General features: G+C 40.5%; 1 protein-coding gene across 40 annotated transcripts in view; it reads left to right on the plus strand.

The window, feature by feature from the left end:
- Nucleotides 1-18,547, plus strand: part of LOC118227313 (receptor-type tyrosine-protein phosphatase delta-like) — a 333,188-nt gene that overhangs the window by 126,243 nt on the left and 188,398 nt on the right. For all 40 annotated transcript variants that reach the window (XM_035417571.1, XM_035417614.1, XM_035417570.1 and 37 more), the window contains exon 6: nt 3,922-3,970. The gene's annotated coding sequence lies outside the window, so the exon portion shown is untranslated. The remainder of the gene's footprint in view (nt 1-3,921; nt 3,971-18,547) is intronic.

An 18,547-nucleotide genomic window follows, 5' to 3' on the forward strand; every position in this document is an offset into this window, starting at 1 on the left:
GCATTGGAACTTTTAGGTCTTAAACTAATGTTAATTTTGTCTGCAGGACACAAACAATTATTTAATATTTAAAATCCAATGCTTTTGCAGTTTATCAGTTAACTCTAAACTCGTCAATTCTCACAAGCATACTAGAAAGTTTGGCAATTCATTCATATGAGAATATCTGGGGTGACAACACTCCTGGTCGTGTGTCTGTGTAAGGTCACAGGTCAACTGTGCTGTGTGTAATGAGAAAATAGTGTAAATGTTAACGTGGAGCGAAGCGTGCGTGACACACTTTATCTGTACGGGGATGGGGCTGGTGCTGAGGACGGCACTGTCGGGATCCTGGCGTTCCTCTGCTAAATCACGATCGTTAAACTTACTCTGGCGCCTTGCGGCCGTAGCTCACACCATGCAGCCCACCCGCGACCGAAAATCCATGGTTTTTACGCAGAGAGGATTGATTTGAATTATTATTATTATAATTGTGTCACTGGAATCTGATTTCACTACACAGAGCGTGCGAGTCCACCTTGACCGCTCACCGATGGCAAATTATTAAGTGAATTATAGTTTATAATCGAAGATCGATAACGGGCTGGTGGCAATGAATCACTCTACGATTAGATAACCTCTGTGTGCTTTAAGCTTTGGGAAAGAAAGCGGGACTGCATGAGAGACAAGCTTTTTTTTCTTGTTTTCTGCTTTAAATAATATTTTATTGGGTTTTCAAAAAATTATTATAAACAAGTGGGAGAAATCTGAATTGCTGAATTGTGTCCTCTTTAATGTCCATATTATTAGTGAATATTACTCTTTAAATTATCACATTTATGTATAAATAAGTGCATATATACATAAAAGTAGGAGAAACATATATTTAAATTATATATGTGCGCATCTGGAATCACTGTTCAGGTTATTTCTTTGGAAACGGAAGCTGTGGAGTTTAGTGTGCTGTCAGGCGGTGTTGACTGTGGTTCTGGAGTTACAGGATTAAACGGGCCGGGTTTGTGTGCGCAGATTTAAAATGCATGAAGCTAATGGAATGACCTGCAGTAATGGGCCTAATTCCTGACTGACAGCCCTTCCCCAGACACAGTGGCTGATTGTCAGAAACGCAAAGCAGTCACTTTTTATTTTTTTAGTTCCTCATAGCACAAAGTGGAAATGCAGCCCACTGTTTGGAATGAAATAAAGAGGTGAACATCCTTAACCATCATTTTTACTCTTTAGGTAGTTGCATAGCTAGCTGACAGCAATGCTTTATCCTATAGCTAGCTGTACTAGCTTGGGAGCCAATGATCTGGCTGGCTGAGAAATACAGGCCACTAGTCTGTTGATTGCATTTGAAAACTGACTATTGTTCAGCAGAAATATATTTTTAGCACATATTTCCAATCTCCGGTACTAGTATCCGCCCAATCCTGTAATTATATTTCAATTAAAGCCGCAAAAATCACTGAATAAATTCAGTCACAGAAACTGGAAATGGCTCAAATGCGTGATGCGTGTGTGAACTCCTTGCCCAAAGACTTCCAACGGCGTCTCAAGAACGTGTAAATTGGAAGAGATGGGTGAGCGCAAGCTCACATGCAGTTCTTTCTGTTTTTGTTTTGTTTTGTATTAAATCGAGCTGTCGTGTTGGGACCGTGAGCGGTTAGCCCGGTCAGCTGATCCTTACACCACATTAGGCTTATTCCCTCTTTCAGCGAGGCGGCATCCGACACACAACCCCTCACAGTCCCGTCCAGTCCTGCCCGTTATCCAGAGTTAAAGCCTGTCATGTGTGAGAGCAAATGCCTGTATGTGTGCTGTACGCACACAAAACTACCAATAAACAATAAAAGGTTATCGTTGAAATTGTATGAGAGATCGTGATATAATTGTTAAAAATAACCTCATAATAGTTTGCTTTTGTATTGAAACAAATGTAGACATGGTTGGGTTATATTAATCAATATTAGTGATATTCTTTGGTATTAGAGTAAGATAACAATGGGTAGGTTTATAGCTTTATAGCTGTACCCTAAATACATATGTGCTACAGATAATGCAGTATATCCTGAAAATAATATAAATGACTATCAGTGGAGAACACTAGTAGGTTCTTTACAATGTGAATGTCTATTAAGTGACAGCGTTTATCTGTGTACAAAGAACCTAAAAAAATCATTGTTTTGTCCAAACAGGAGGGAGAATGTATATGTATAAATGTGTATTCATGAGCTATGTTGTAAAATGTATAACTGGGATGTAGTTCATGCAATATTAAAGGCAGGAACGATGGTCGTTCTGTATGGCATGCACACATTTCTCCTGTAACCAGCTCTTGACATATCCTGGGGAAATATTACAGGGGCCACTGGTGATCATTAGCAGTGAAGAGCATCGCTGAATTGGTACGATTAAGGGGTGTGCGAAGTCAGAGAGGGGAATGGTTTCCATGGGGACGGGGACGGAGCGCGTGATTGGCCGTGGCAGAGGGGTTAATAAAATGGGGGGGGGCAGTGATTGACTGGGAGGTGGGCGGGTTACGTAAGGGGGTGGGGGGGAGGGGTGGGGGCTGGCGCCGGTGCAGCCTGCAGAGTCTGGGGAGGCATTAAAGCCGAGCAGCTCCATGTAATTAGGGATTTAATTAAAACAATAGACCCATTCAGATAGTCGGTGGGAGAGCTCAAAGCACCTCCCCGCGGCCCGTTTACAGACACCCGCCGGGGTCCCCGCTCGTATCGTAGGATATCGAGTTTTACCCTGATGGCCAACTAAAGCTGCTTAGTCCCGATACTGAGGAGGGAGGGAGGAGGCGAGAGAGAGGAGGGGGGAGGAAGGAGGTGGGAGGGAGGTGACGGGAGGGAGGAGGAAGGAGGGAGAAGGTGGGGGGAGGGAGGAGGCGAGAGGGAGGGGGTGAGAGGGAGGTGGCGGGAGGGAGGAGCCGGGAGAGAGGCGGGGGGGAGGAGGTAAAGGGGAGGAGACAGAAGGGAGGTGACAGGTGGGAGGAGGTGAGAGGGAGGTGACAGAAGGGAGGAGGTGGGAAGGAGGGAGGCGGCGGGTAGCGTCGAGCAGGAGTGTGTGCTCCACAACGACGGCCCTGTAGAAGCCTGGGCGGCGTGGGGGTTAATCCGTCCGTCTCCCGGGCGATGCACACGCCCCCCCCCCCCACGCTCGGGGAGATCATAAAGCGCTCTGGCAGATTTCATACCCACTGGCAGATACGACCCTGCAGACCGTGCCATGAGATCCTCCCGAGTGTGAAGTGTGACGGCTGGATGACCCTGGTGCTCCGGGCTTTCCCGTCTCTGAATGAGAAAGCATAGACAGGGCAGACCTTCACATGGGCGGCCCTGATCACGCCCTGACCAGTTCTGAATCAGCCAATCAGCTGATCTACACGTGTATTTTACGTACCCCTCAAACTCGCTGCTGAGCTTTACCGCGGGGCGACCCGCCGTCGACCCTCGAGGCCGTAACTCTGACGTCTGATGTCACTTAAATGCCACTGCGAGAAAACATGTTTCCTCTGTGACGCTCCAGGTGCTGAATTGCGAGCTCGTATTGCGACTTAAAGAGCTGATTTCGAGGTTGAGTTAAAGCATCCTTCAGCGCAGTAGTTAGAGCGAAGTTTAAAGCGAACGTGATGGCAAAAACGCTTGAGATCTGCTCCCTTGATTTCTCCATTGTGTGTGAAATTATGCTCTCAGTGCTCAAATGTGACATTTTATAAAATCAAAATAAGTCAGCTCACAAAAGCGTGTGCATGTAAGATTGCTTGCTGCAAGCTTGAATATCGTGAATACAGACTTTTTTTTTTACTATTTAAATAGTCTATGGTTTCCTCAATATGACCGGTAGATCGGTTTGAGGTGTCGGTAACTCATGACATGCTGAAGGTTTTCTTGATCGTCTGATTGATAATTGTTTCTTTATTTATTACAGGTCTCAGGAGAGAGGATGTTCTACTGATTTTCACACATTTGCCCTCATAGTAAGAATATTATATCATTTCCTTTTTGTTGTTTTAATGATGCGCTAACATTATGACATGAAAATGAATTACAGATTTTTGTCAAGTGGTATAGGAGTGCTTTTTTCAGGAGGACAGGACATATATCTGGATATTAAACACCCCATTCCCCTGTATTTACCCCCTACTCTCTCATTAATACAGCTGTTAACAGCCACAGTATGCCAGATACGATTACAAAATGAAAACAAAACCTTAAAAAGAAACATCCCAAATTCACGGCTGGATTAGAATGCTGTGATAGCTTTTTTGTGAGAGTTGCTTACAGTTGCTTAATCTACTGAACACAGCCGTAAACTTCCCTCGACCCTCAGACTTATCGTTTTCATAACCCTAACCCTAGGTTGAGCCCTAAAACGTAATTGAAGCCATAGGAACTTTTGAAAACATGTGATTACTCATTTAAAATTGTGGAAAAACTAAGTCAAGACTGTGAATTCCATAGTACAGATGCTAAAAAATATATTTGAGACCTTAAAAAAAAAATGTTTTCCCTGAAAAAATATGTATATATTCCATATCTTGTTATGGTCATAGGTACCTATACTAGTATATACGAAATTTTTGGCTCGTCCAAAATCAAAAAAGAACCAATGTCCTAACCTTTCTTTAACCTGCTGAACACAGCCGTAAACTTGCCTCGAGCCTCAGACTTATCGTTTTCATAACCCTAACCCTAAGTTGAGCCCTAAAACGTAATTGAAGCCATAGGAACTTTTGAAAACATGTGATTACTCATTTAAAATTGTGGAAAAACTTAGTCAAGACTGTGAATTCCATAGTACAGATGCTAAAAAATATATTTGAGGCCTTAAAAAAAAATGTTTTCCCTGAAAAAATATGTATATATTCCATGTCTTGTTATGGCCATAGGTACCTATACTAGTATATACAAAATTTTTGGCTCGTCCAAAATCAAAAAAGAACCAATGTCCTAACCTTTCTTTAACCTGCTGAACACAGCCGTAAACTTGCCTCGAGCCTCAGACTTATCGTTTTCATAACCCTAACCCTAAGTTGAGCCCTAAAACGTATTTGAAGCCATAGGAACTTTTGAAAAAATGTGATTACTCATTTAAAATTGTGGAAATACAACGTCAAGACTGTGATTTCCATAGTACAAATGCTAAAAAATATATTTGAGGCCTTAAAAAAAAATATATTTTCCCTGAAAAAATATGTATATATTCCATGTCTTGTTATGGCCATAGGTACCTATACTAGTATATACAAAATTTTTGGCTCGTCCAAAATCAAAAAAGAACCAATGTCCTAACCTTTCTTTAACCTGCTGAACACAGCCGTAAACTTGCCTCGAGCCTCAGACTTATCTTTTTCATAACCCTAACCCTTAGTTGAGCCCTAAAACGTATTTGAAGCCATAGGAACTTTTGAAAAAATGTGATTACTCATTTAAAATTGTGGAAATACAACGTCAAGACTGTGATTTCCATAGTACAAATGCTAAAAAATATATTTGAGGCCTTAAAGAAAAAAATGTTTTCCCTGAAAAAATATGTATATATTCCATGTCTTGTTATGGCCATAGGTACCTATACTAGTATATACAAAATTTTTGGCTCGTCCAAAATCAAAAAAGAACCAATGTCCTAACCTTTCTTTAACCTGCTGAACACAGCCGTAAACTTGCCTCGAGCCTCAGACTTATCGTTTTCATAACCCTAACCCTAAGTTGAGCCCTAAAACGTATTTGAAGCCATAGGAACTTTTGAAAACATGTGATTACTCATTTAAAAATGTGGAAAAACTTAGTCAAGACTGTGAATTCCATAGTACAGATGCTAAAAAATATATTTGAGGCCTTAAAAAAAAAATGTTTTCCCTGAAAAAATATGTATATATTCCATATCTTGTTATGGCCATAGGTACCTATATTAGTATATACAAAATTTTTGGCTCATCCAAAATCAAAAAAGAACCAATGTCCTAACCTTTCTTTAACCTGCTGAACACAGCCGTAAACTTGCCTCGAGCCTCAGACTTATCGTTTTCATAACCCTAACCCTAAGTTGAGCCCTAAAACGTATTTGAAGCCATAGGAACTTTTGAAAAAATGTGATTACTCATTTAAAAATGTGGAAATACAATGTCAAGACTGTGATTTCCATAGTACAAATGCTAAAAAATATATTTGAGGCCTTAAAAAAAAAATGTTTTCCCTGAAAAAATATGTATATATTCCATGTCTTGTTATGGCCATAGGTACCTATACTAGTATATACAAAGTTTTTGGCTCGTCCAAAATCAAAAAAGAACCAATGTCCTAACCTTTCTTTAACCTGCTGAACACAGCCGTAAACTTGCCTCGAGCCTCAGACTTATCGTTTTCATAACCCTAACCCTAAGTTGAGCCCTAAAACGTATTTGAAGCCATAGGAACTTTTGAAAAAATGTGATTACTCATTTAAAATTGTGGAAATACAACGTCAAGACTGTGATTTCCATAGTACAAATGCTAAAAAATATATTTGAGGCCTTAAAAAAAAAAATGTTTTCCCTGAAAAAATATGTATATATTCCATGTCTTGTTATGGCCATAGGTACCTATACTAGTATATACAAAATTTTTGGCTCGTCCAAAATCAAAAAAGAACCAATGTCCTAACCTTTCTTTAACCTGCTGAACACAGCCGTAAACTTGCCTCGAGCCTCAGACTTATCGTTTTCATAACCCTAACCCTAAGTTGAGCCCTAAAACGTATTTGAAGCCATAGGAACTTTTGAAAAAATGTGATTACTCATTTAAAATTGTGGAAATACAACGTCAAGACTGTGATTTCCATAGTACAAATGCTAAAAAATATATTTGAGGCCTTAAAAAAAAAAATGTTTTCCCTGAAAAAATATGTATATATTCCATGTCTTGTTATGGCCATAAGTACCTATACTAGTATATACAAAGTTTTTGGCTCGTCCAAAATCAAAAAAGAACCAATGTCCTAACCTTTCTTTAACCTGCTGAACACAGCCGTAAACTTGCCTCGAGCCTCAGACTTATCGTTTTCATAACCCTAACCCTAAGTTGAGCCCTAAAACATATTTGAAGCCATAGGAACTTTTGAAAAAATGTGATTACTCATTTAAAATTGTGGAAATACAACGTCAAGACTGTGATTTCCATAGTACAAATGCTAAAAAATATATTTGAGGCCTTAAAAAAAAAAATATTTTCCCTGAAAAAATATGTATATATTCCATGTCTTGTTATGGCCATAGGTACCTATACTAGTATATACAAAATTTTTGGCTCGTCCAAAATCAAAAAAGAACCAATGTCCTAACCTTTCTTTAACCTGCTGAACACAGCCGTAAACTTGCCTCGAGCCTCAGACTTATCGTTTTCATAACCCTAACCCTAAGTTGAGCCCTAAAACGTATTTGAAGCCAAAGGAACTTTTGAAAAAATGTGATTACTCATTTAAAATTGTGGAAATACAACGTCAAGACTGTGATTTCCATAGTACAAATGCTAAAAAATATATTTGAGGCCTTAAAAAAAAAAATATTTTCCCTGAAAAAATATGTATATATTCCATGTCTTGTTATGGCCATAGGTACCTATACTAGTATATACAAAATTTTTGGCTCGTCCAAAATCAAAAAAGAACCAATGTCCTAACCTTTCTTTAACCTGCTGAACACAGCCGTAAACTTGCCTCGAGCCTCAGACTTATCGTTTTCATAACCCTAACCCTAAGTTGAGCCCTAAAACATATTTGAAGCCATAGGAACTTTTGAAAAAATGTGATTACTCATTTAAAATTGTGGAAATACAACGTCAAGACTGTGATTTCCATAGTACAAATGCTAAAAAATATATTTGAGGCCTTAAAAAAAAAATATTTTCCCTGAAAAAATATGTATATATTCCATGTCTTGTTATGGCCATAGGTACCTATACTAGTATATACAAAATTTTTGGCTCGTCCAAAATCAAAAAAGAACCAATGTCCTAACCTTTCTTTAACCTGCTGAACACAGCCGTAAACTTGCCTCGAGCCTCAGACTTATCGTTTTCATAACCCTAACCCTAAGTTGAGCCCTAAAACGTATTTGAAGCCATAGGAACTTTTGAAAAAATGTGATTACTCATTTAAAAATGTGGAAATACAATGTCAAGACTGTGATTTCCATAGTACAAATGCTAAAAAATATATTTGAGGCCTTAAAAAAAAAATGTTTTCCCTGAAAAAATATGTATATATTCCATGTCTTGTTATGGCCATAGGTACCTATACTAGTATATACAAAGTTTTTGGCTCGTCCAAAATCAAAAAAGAACCAATGTCCTAACCTTTCTTTAACCTGCTGAACACAGCCGTAAACTTGCCTCGAGCCTCAGACTTATCGTTTTCATAACCCTAACCCTAAGTTGAGCCCTAAAACGTATTTGAAGCCATAGGAACTTTTGAAAAAATGTGATTACTCATTTAAAATTGTGGAAATACAACGTCAAGACTGTGATTTCCATAGTACAAATGCTAAAAAATATATTTGAGGCCTTAAAAAAAAAAATGTTTTCCCTGAAAAAATATGTATATATTCCATGTCTTGTTATGGCCATAGGTACCTATACTAGTATATACAAAATTTTTGGCTCGTCCAAAATCAAAAAAGAACCAATGTCCTAACCTTTCTTTAACCTGCTGAACACAGCCGTAAACTTGCCTCGAGCCTCAGACTTATCTTTTTCATAACCCTAACCCTAAGTTGAGCCCTAAAACGTATTTGAAGCCATAGGAACTTTTGAAAAAATGTGATTACTCATTTAAAATTGTGGAAATACAACGTCAAGACTGTGATTTCCATAGTACAAATGCTAAAAAATATATTTGAGGCCATAAAAAAATATATATTTTCCCTGAAAAAATATGTATATATTCCATGTCTTGTTATGGCCATAGGTACCTATACTAGTATATACAAAATATTTGGCTCGTCCAAAATCAAAAAAGAACCAATGTCCTAACCTTTCTTTAACCTGCTGAACACAGCCGTAAACTTGCCTCGAGCCTCAGACTTATCGTTTTCATAACCCTAACCCTAAGTTGAGCCCTAAAACGTATTTGAAGCCATAGGAACTTTTGAAAAAATGTGATTACTCATTTAAAATTGTGGAAATACAACGTCAAGACTGTGATTTCCATAGTACAAATGCTAAAAAATATATTTGAGGCCTTAAAAAAAAAAATATTTTCCCTGAAAAAATATGTATATATTCCATGTCTTGTTATGGCCATAGGTACCTATACTAGTATATACAAAATTTTTGGCTCGTCCAAAATCAAAAAAGAACCAATGTCCTAACCTTTCTTTAACCTGCTGAACACAGCCGTAAACTTGCCTCGAGCCTCAGACTTATCTTTTTCATAACCCTAACCCTAAGTTGAGCCCTAAAACGTAATTGAAGCCATAGGAAATTTTGAAAACATGTGATTACTCATTTAAAAATGTGGAAAAACTTAGTCAAGACTGTGAATTCCATAGTACAGATGCTAAAAAATATATTTGAGGCCTTAAAAAAAAATGTTTTCCCTGAAAAAATATGTATATATTCCATATCTTGTTATGGCCATAGGTACCTATACTAGTATATACAAAATTTTTGGCTCGTCCAAAATCAAAAAAGAACCAATGTCCTAACCTTTCTTTAACCTGCTGAACACAGCCGTAAACTTGCCTTGAGCCTCAGACTAATCGTTTTCATAACCCTAACCCTAAGTTGAGCCCTAAAACGTAATTGAAGCCATAGGAACTTTTGAAAACATGTGATTACTCATTTAAAATTGTGGAAAAACTGAGTCAAGACTGTGAATTCCATAGTACAGATGCTAAAAAATATATTTGAGGCCTTAAAAAAAAAAATGTTTTCCCTGAAAAAATATGTATATATTCCATATCTTGTCATGGCCATAGGTATCTATATTAGTATATACAAAGTTTTTGGCTCGTCCAAAATCAAAAAAGAACCAATGTCCTAACCTTTCTTTAACCTGCTGAACACAGCCGTAAACTTGCCTCGAGCCTCAGACTTATCGTTTTCATAACCCTAACCCTAAGTTGAGCCCTAAAACATAATTGAAGCCATAGGAACTTTTGAAAACATGTGATTACTCATTTAAAATTGTGGAAATACAATGTCAAGACTGTGATTTCCATAGTACAAATGCTAAAAAATATATTTGAGGCCTTAAAAAAAAAAATGTTTTCCCTGAAAAAATATGTATATATTCCATATCTTGTTATGGCCATAGGTACCTATACTAGTATATACAAAATTTTTGGCTCGTCCAAAATCAAAAAAGAACCAATGTCCTAACCTTTCTTTAACCTGCTGAACACAGCCGTAAACTTGCCTTGAGCCTCAGACTAATCGTTTTCATAACCCTAACCCTAAGTTGAGCCCTAAAACGTAATTGAAGCCATAGGAACTTTTGAAAACATGTGATTACTCATTTAAAATTGTGGAAAAACTGAGTCAAGACTGTGAATTCCATAGTACAGATGCTAAAAAATATATTTGAGGCCTTAAAAAAAAAAATGTTTTCCCTGAAAAAATATGTATATATTCCATATCTTGTCATGGCCATAGGTATCTATATTAGTATATACAAAATTTTTGGCACGTCCAAAATCAAAAAAGAACCAATGTCCTAACCTTTCTTAACTGACAAATACAAGATATGCACTGTAAAGCATATACATTGTGTGAGGAAACCTGGGAATTGTTTAGTAAAAATTCTGAGGTTTGATTTGGGAGGTCGATGGGAAAGTCAATGAGAAAACAAGATGGAGTAAGTAATCTCACATTCTGGACACATGCTTTAAACCCCGCCTGGTAACGGAACTAGTTAGAAGGCTTCTGATCTCAGGCCTGTATTTCCATCATCTGGAGATTCATGCACTGACATATTTGAATGACTGTACTTCCCGTGACATATTAGATGGTTGAGCGGTGATATATATGTAGTTCACGTGTACATTTGTTCACCATCTTTGCAGTGTGTCAGATCCAAGGCCACAATCCATAAAAAATAAATGATCCGTACAGATCTAGCATAACATTTATTTTTTCAGAATCAATTGTCACAGTTTCTTTACACTCATGGTTTTTTTAATCCTTTTTCAGAGTTACTGTTCATATTCATATTCAGTAATTATTATTGTTATTTGTAATTATTTAGTGATGAATGAAATCTAGAGGCCAACAATAATGAGAAAGATTATTCATTTCACAGGATCTGGTATCTCTGGTCACTAGTCAATAAGTGCTGACCAGTTATCACTAATAGAAATCATTTAAATCAGAATAAGTTGTCTAAAGTGAGATCATTTTCACACTGCTTAACTTGCTTCAAAAGGTGTAGATCAGTGCAGTACTTTTTTTTTTTACAAAGTTTTCAGTTTATGTTCTAGTAATTTGGCTGCGCAGTTCACTGTCCAGCTCTGGCTGCGCAGTTGACACAGTCTGACAGAATGGCTCACCTGCCAGCCTGCTCCTTCCTGGAACTACCCAGTGTCCTATATGACAGGAATGGGGGGGGGGGGGGGGGGGGGTCACCGTTATGATCCGCGGTTCTGAATATGTGATTGAAGAAGAAAGAAAAGGCAAAAAAAGAGAAAAATGAAGAAGAAAAATACCTGAGCTATGTGAGGCAGAGGCGGGGTGTGGGAGTCAGGGGGTCGGGGGGTGGAGGGGGGGGCATGGACAGAGCCAAGAAAATGTGATCTCAATATTGAGGGTTTTCACTTTCAAAAGACAAAAAGACAAGACGCGATGACAGCGAGGTCCAAGATACCTCCCCCCCCCCCACCCCCACACCGCATTCCGAAGACGGAGCTTTCCCTCGGATGTGCTTCCAGAGCCCCCCCCCCCCCTCCCCGATCAAAACGCGGGCGTGAGCTCCCTGACACGTAAACGGCCTGCAATTTTCCGCCGTGGCGAGAGAGCGATGGCATTTCAGACTGAGAGCGGGGCGCGGCAAACGCACCATTTTCTGTCCCATTTCCCAGTCTAATGACAAAAGGGAAAACGGAGAGAGAGGAATATTAATAAATGAAACATCGCCGAATCAGAAATCAAATGAATATTTGATTACTTAACTTGCTGGAACTTGTCTGTAATAAATGGCTTCAATTAGCTTTTTTTTTTTTTTCCAGGACGATCGTGAGGATGCAGCTGCTATGCTGTGTTCCTGCCCATTCTTTGCGCTTTTACACGGGAGCGTCATTATTCAGCCGTTTGGCTAAGAGGCCTCCAGTTCCGTGTGCTTATTGTGTTTCCGAAATTTCACAGAACGTACAGATTTATAGTTCTGTTCTTTTGGCATTCGGAGCTGAAATTGTGTATCTCTTTAACGTGTCTTCGCAGGGCTCTTAATATGTCAAAACTAAAGTGATTGCTAAAATAGCTTGTGCTATTGATGGAACAATTATGTCACTCTTGCAATTAAAAATCTAATATTCCTTATATGCATGTATGGAATTGCAGATTATCTGCCATCACATAAATAAATGTCTGAGAGAACATAATTCTGTCTTTAAAAATTAGCACACACTTCTGGAGCAGGCTATAGAAGCTCTAGCTATTGCGTGCAGTATCTTTGAAGCATAGATATAGTCACCAGAAATGTGGAGTAGGGTCATTTTTCAGTGCAGCTCAGGCCTGGGGAACGCTGCATGATAATCCCATTGGGAATAATGTGATTTAGCCTTAGCGTTCCCAGAACATGCAGTCATGGTCACACAATCGGATGAACACTGGTACTGGTGACATACTCATCGTGTATAAATGTCACAGGACAGAGCTAATAAACACATGCTAATAAAATACAGAAGATCCTCAAATACCTGTCAAATTAGATTTACATGAAACCCTTCTTTAAGAAAAAAAATAAAATTAAGTGTTACTGTTGTTCAATACTTTAACGTATATCTTAATGGAGCTTGAAATTAATTTGAAGTCTTGCGGAAAAAGTCAATTAGCGTATGAAAATGAAGACATGGGCATATTGTATCAGGCATATTCCCAGCCATCTGTCTTTGCCAGAAGGACCCACTGACAGCATTCCCCAGACCCTATTTTAAATTAGCATGTACAAATAAATAAAATACTAATTGAAATGTAGAGGTTGGGAAGCTTGGTGCAGTGGGTAGCACTGTCGCCTCACAGCAAGAAGGTCCGAATCCTGGCCTGGGCCTTTCCGGGTTCCCCTCCAGGTACTCCAGTTTCCTCCCCCAGTCCACAGACACGCCCGGCGATAGATTGGCGACCTGTCGAGGGTGTATTCCTGCAACCTCGCCCAGTGCATGCTGGGATAAGCTCCAGCACCCGCTGTGACCCTGCCCAGGATAAGTGGGTATAGATAATGGATGGATGGATGGATGTAAAGGTTCACAGAATCAAGAACTATCCCTTCAGTTACTCTTAGCTTTTTTTAGTCAACAGCTATATGTATCTTTGAAATGGACACACATACATCTTGTGTGACAAATCTGCAATAATAGATGAAACCAGGAAAGGGGCAAATACTTTTTCACGGTGCTGTAATTTACAAGGATATGGACATGTACACCGTTTGTGTGTTAAGCACAGAATCAGAACTTCTGGGAGCGGCGTGTTGGTACAGTTTTATAGACCATGGAAGTTCAATATTTACTCTCTTTATGTAATCCTTAATGTGCATGACATTTTAAAACCAGTGAAGACATCTGAAATTGCTGCAGAGAACTTGAGCCGTCTGAGTAAAAAAAAAAAAAAAAAAAAAAAAGAAGATATCTCGGATTCAGTTGAAAGCCAAGGATTATTATAAAAATTAAGGATGAGTTTGATGTGTTTAGACTGCTCGTGCAAAAGCCTTGCACCGAGTCTGTGGTGCGGGGTAAGAGAATAAAAGATTGCAGACGGCAGTTTCTCACAAATCACGCTTATCTTTGTTCTACCGGCAGAGGGTTGTGGGGTCACGTCCCATTTTCTGTAGCACTGCAATTACCATATGAGTTGAATCACCCGGGATAATTTCGTCGACTCCGGCAACTAATATATCGGAATTATCCTGCGGTGGGCCCACCCTCGAACTCCAGACAGAAATTATTTATTTATTTATTTATGGAACCTGATTGAACTTTTATTCCATAAAACAGAGGTTAATGGTAACGGCAGCCGTGCAATTACCGCTCACTTTATTCTCCTTCGTTTCGTTCCTGCTCTGTTTTTATTTTTTTACTTTTTTATTTTTTATCCTGCCGCTCGGTAAAGCTTTTCTTAGATTTCCTGTGACACCGTACAGTAGGTGCTGCCGTGTTCAGGCCCTGAAAAGAACAGTGCTGAGCTGTCAGTGCAGAGCAGAGTTGCTCTTTTCTCTGTAGTCATTGTGCAGTGCTGTGGCTTTATCGTGGATTAGAACTTGCTCTTTTCTGTGGAGTTGCTGTGCAGTAGAGTCGCTCAGCACTGGATGTGCTTTTTGGCATACAGATTTGGACGTGCTTCCGGAGGGCACCTAGACTACCACTGTCGTCAGACGTGGATGCCACCAAGGCTGGCTGTTCCTGGATCTAAGTTCAAGGTGTAGTTTTAGGCAGACCGCAAATCCCAACTCTTAGTTGCTTGCATAGTGTGTCGTATTGAGGGGCCTACAATAATGTATGCATTAGTCTTGGATGGGCTATCGCTGTAAAGCTCTATCCAGATGGTTTGGGAAAAAAAAAATGTAGTAAATTATTGAAATAAAACAATCTAATAGTTTGGTAGCTGGCTCCAATGGTGTAAATTCAACAGGTCCGTATATCAGTAGAATACTGTGCGTGTATCATATCCACTGAGTGCGGCTGTTTTGTACATTTTCAGATCAGTTTTGGCCGTAGCAATCCAAAGGGCACTGTGACTGAAACCCGTGAATGGGTCATTATGCTCAGGGCACCGGTACGGGAACAGGGTACACCCGTCTGTTAACGAGGTGCCAATAAGCGGAGAGAACACAATCATAGAAGAGGGCACACGCTGTTATAACTACAGAACAGTTACAGAAGAAGAAGATGGCACGCTGCCTTTCCCACTTTAATTTCTTCCATTTCATTCATTTTGACAGAACGCAGGCGCCATTTCAGCCATTCTCGCCTTTGTCCGTGTTTTCGGGGACCGATCAGAATTTCCTTCCACCATTTCAGTGCTCCTCTCAAAATTACACGGTAGGTCAAAACAGACGTGCGACTGAATGGCGATTGTCTTCGTTTTGATTGACACTCCGGTGCAGTTAACTTGAAGCAGGGTAATCGCTGCTATTAATCTCCTGTGTCCTCAGGGAGTAATTACACCGGTTACTGACAGGGCCTTGCGTGTGACAGACGGTCATTTCACATAAAAAGGATCCAGCGCCCCTTCAATATAACATTCAAAGTGTTCCCGAGATGTCAGTTATTCAGAAGACACTCAGATGATAACATTTACAAGTTTCAGGTCAAATTTCAATAAAACGAAGAGGGGACAAGACCCCTGTGTCCGTTTCAGAGCACAACCAGAGAGATCAGCTGTTCTGTGGGTGTGTCACCTGTACACAATGAAGACTACAGGACTAGTTAGCTACACGATTCCTTAAATTGATCTCAGCTGACCTTCCTTGGGACAGGCTTGATGGTTTAATTCACTGCACTTCGCTTGGCACAGGAAGGAGCAGGCAACCCACCTTGGCACACACAAAATGTCCCCCTTTCTCGCTGTCACATCCAGTTCCTCCTCGGCTGGCTTTGCGGTCCATGTGCCGCGATAGCAGAAGCAATCCGCTCAGCCTGTCCTCCGTCATTCCAGCAAAAAGTACAGCTTCCCCTTGATTCTGTTCGGCCTGGAGAACTTGGGCTGTAGGAACAGGAAGTGTCGAAAGAACGCAAAGAAGTATAAGAACACTTTGTAAAAAAAAAGTTCCTCCTTGTGCATCAACTTGAATTTGTGTGTGCGTGTGTGTGTGTGTGTGTATGTGTGTGTGTGTGTGAGTGCTGGTACTGAGTGCAATGCATCAGTGTGTGTGTGTATGTGTGTGTATATAAATATATATTTTACATCAACTGATAAAATTTTCCACCAGATTTCACATTCCCCAGCCCGTGACCCATTGTCCCCCAGGAAAGCAGACCCCAGTCATGTCTTGTTATGGCCGCGGTTCAGGTTTGGTTTTGGCAAGGGGTAGGTGCCAAAGGCTGGTATTATGTTTACCTCCCTGTTTTTGGGCCCGGTGCTAAGTGAAGAGGCCAAACCCCATCCATCTGCAGGCTAAAACAGGCCAAGAAGAACAGCGTCAGCCCTGGCACACGCTCCCACAATGAATCAGTCACGCTCACGCACACTCACTGAATCACTGAGTCACTCCCACACGCTCACACGCTGAATCAGTCACGTTCATGCGCACTCACTGAGTCACTGAATCACTCACACATGCTCACATGCTGAATCAGTCACGCTCACTCGCACTCACTGAATTACTGAATCAGTCCCGCACACATGCTTAATCATACTCACTCACTAAATCACTGAATCACTCTACTCACTCACACTCACTGAGTCAGTGAATCAGTCACACTCTGAATCAGTCACACACACTCAGTGAATCAGTCACACTTACTTGCACTCACTGAATTACTGAATCACTGAATCACTCACAAGCTGAATCAATCACGCTCACTCACACTCACTGAATCACTGAATCACTCTCAAGCTGAATCAGTCACGCTCATTCGCACTCATTGAATCACTCACACTCACTGAATCACTCGCACACTCACACGCTGAATCACTTGCATCGCCCCCTGCAGTGTACATGTTTTTCATTCTTTTTTGAAGTTCCTCTTCAACAACACTTTGCACTAATAAAAGTATATAGGGAAGCAAAGCAAACCTAACACGCATTCTCTTGTGCCACACAGTAAAATGTCCAGTGTTAATTCAACTCTCACAGTGTTAATTCAGCTCTTAACAGATAACATTTGGTCCCACATCCCAGAGTGGGACCAAGTGTTATCTGTTAAGAGCCTAATTAACACTGTTAGAGTTAAATTAACTCTGGACATGTTACTGTGCACCGGTGTGCGTCTGTAGGCACACAGAGAGAGAGTAGCTCTCTCCCCTAAATGAGTGGAGTCATTGGTATTCCTGCGGGTGTGCTGCCTGTCTGCTGCTCTGGCTCCACTGCGATAACCAGCACCGTCCTGCCGGACCTCACGGGCGGTACCATCGCCCGCCGGTACCGCCAGCGTTGCCCGCGGACAGGTCTCCTCCAGGTCCCACCCACGCCCCCCACCGAACCTGTCTCTGAGTCACTTTCGGGATTAACCAGGGGGGAGGCGGCCGACGGCCCAAACACTCAGGGATTAAGGAACCACGGCTTGTTTATTTTAGAGAAAAGGTTGCGCTCATTACCATTTTTCTAAACTTACCACCGCCCGCCCACCACGCCATTCTCCCTGTCAATGTGTTAAGCGGTGATATGGCCTCTCATGAATTTTGATTCATTATTTTGTTCGGGCTCCGTATATCCAATCTGTCTGTGTATTGGCAAAAAACTTGGATTTGGACACTTTGTTTGTCACGCAGAATAATACGTTATATAGCAGGTTATTTGCTGCAGGTTGTTAAAAAAAAACCCATATGGATTCTATTCATTATTTTTGTTATAAATTATGGCACAGGCAAAAGTTTCATAATAGCAAATTTGAAAAAAAATCTGTTTCAATTTCAGCCTGTAAGCCCATACAATATGTTTATGTCAGATTGTGGATTTATTTATCTCATTAATTACTTTAATGAGATAAATAAAATACACCCCCTCCCCCCCCCTCCTCGTTTAAAGAGCACAGTGGGTATTCCTCTGCTAAGGGTCTGGAACATTACCATGTAGGGCCGACTCTTTTACCAAAATGGCCGTTTCCAGTTCCCGTGTCCAACCCCACGCTGCATGCACATCCATGCGTGTATCCCAGAATCCTTCAGCAGCGAAGGTCAACAGGACGTAATTACAGAGGTCAGCAGAGCTTAACACATGCGTCAACACGAACGTCCTTTCAGCAGTAATAGTGCCTCTGCGTTTCCTACACACTCTTAATTGCAAGCCGTCAGTGTATTACTTACTGTGATAGATCTTATGAATCCTTTGAGCCTTATATTAGCTCATTTTCTGCATGTATTTTCTAAAACGTCATTATATTTGTCATGTTCTCCCTTGGTCCAGTGGTACGGCAGTATTTCAGTGTGGCATCACCATGCGGGTCGTATACATCCCTCTGGACAGGAGCACTGGAGAAGTACGGAAGAAGCGGAAGAAAGAAAGAGTTGTGCCTTTGAAAGAAAGGAGGGGATGGTGGGAAGAGGGACTCTGGGGAAAGAAAGAAAGAAAGAGGGAAACATGACCCGTTAAGTAAGAGTGACAAGGCAATAACAGCTCCCAATATAATCCCGCGTGTGAGGGAGCGGCTGCTTACGGGCTGTGAGCCTATCGGAAAAGTCGATCTGTGGAGTTTATCTGGCGCGTGTCG

The sequence above is a fragment of the Anguilla anguilla genome, chromosome 5, assembly GCF_013347855.1.
Source record: "Anguilla anguilla isolate fAngAng1 chromosome 5, fAngAng1.pri, whole genome shotgun sequence".
In the NCBI taxonomy this organism is placed as follows: Eukaryota; Metazoa; Chordata; class Actinopteri; order Anguilliformes; family Anguillidae; genus Anguilla; species Anguilla anguilla.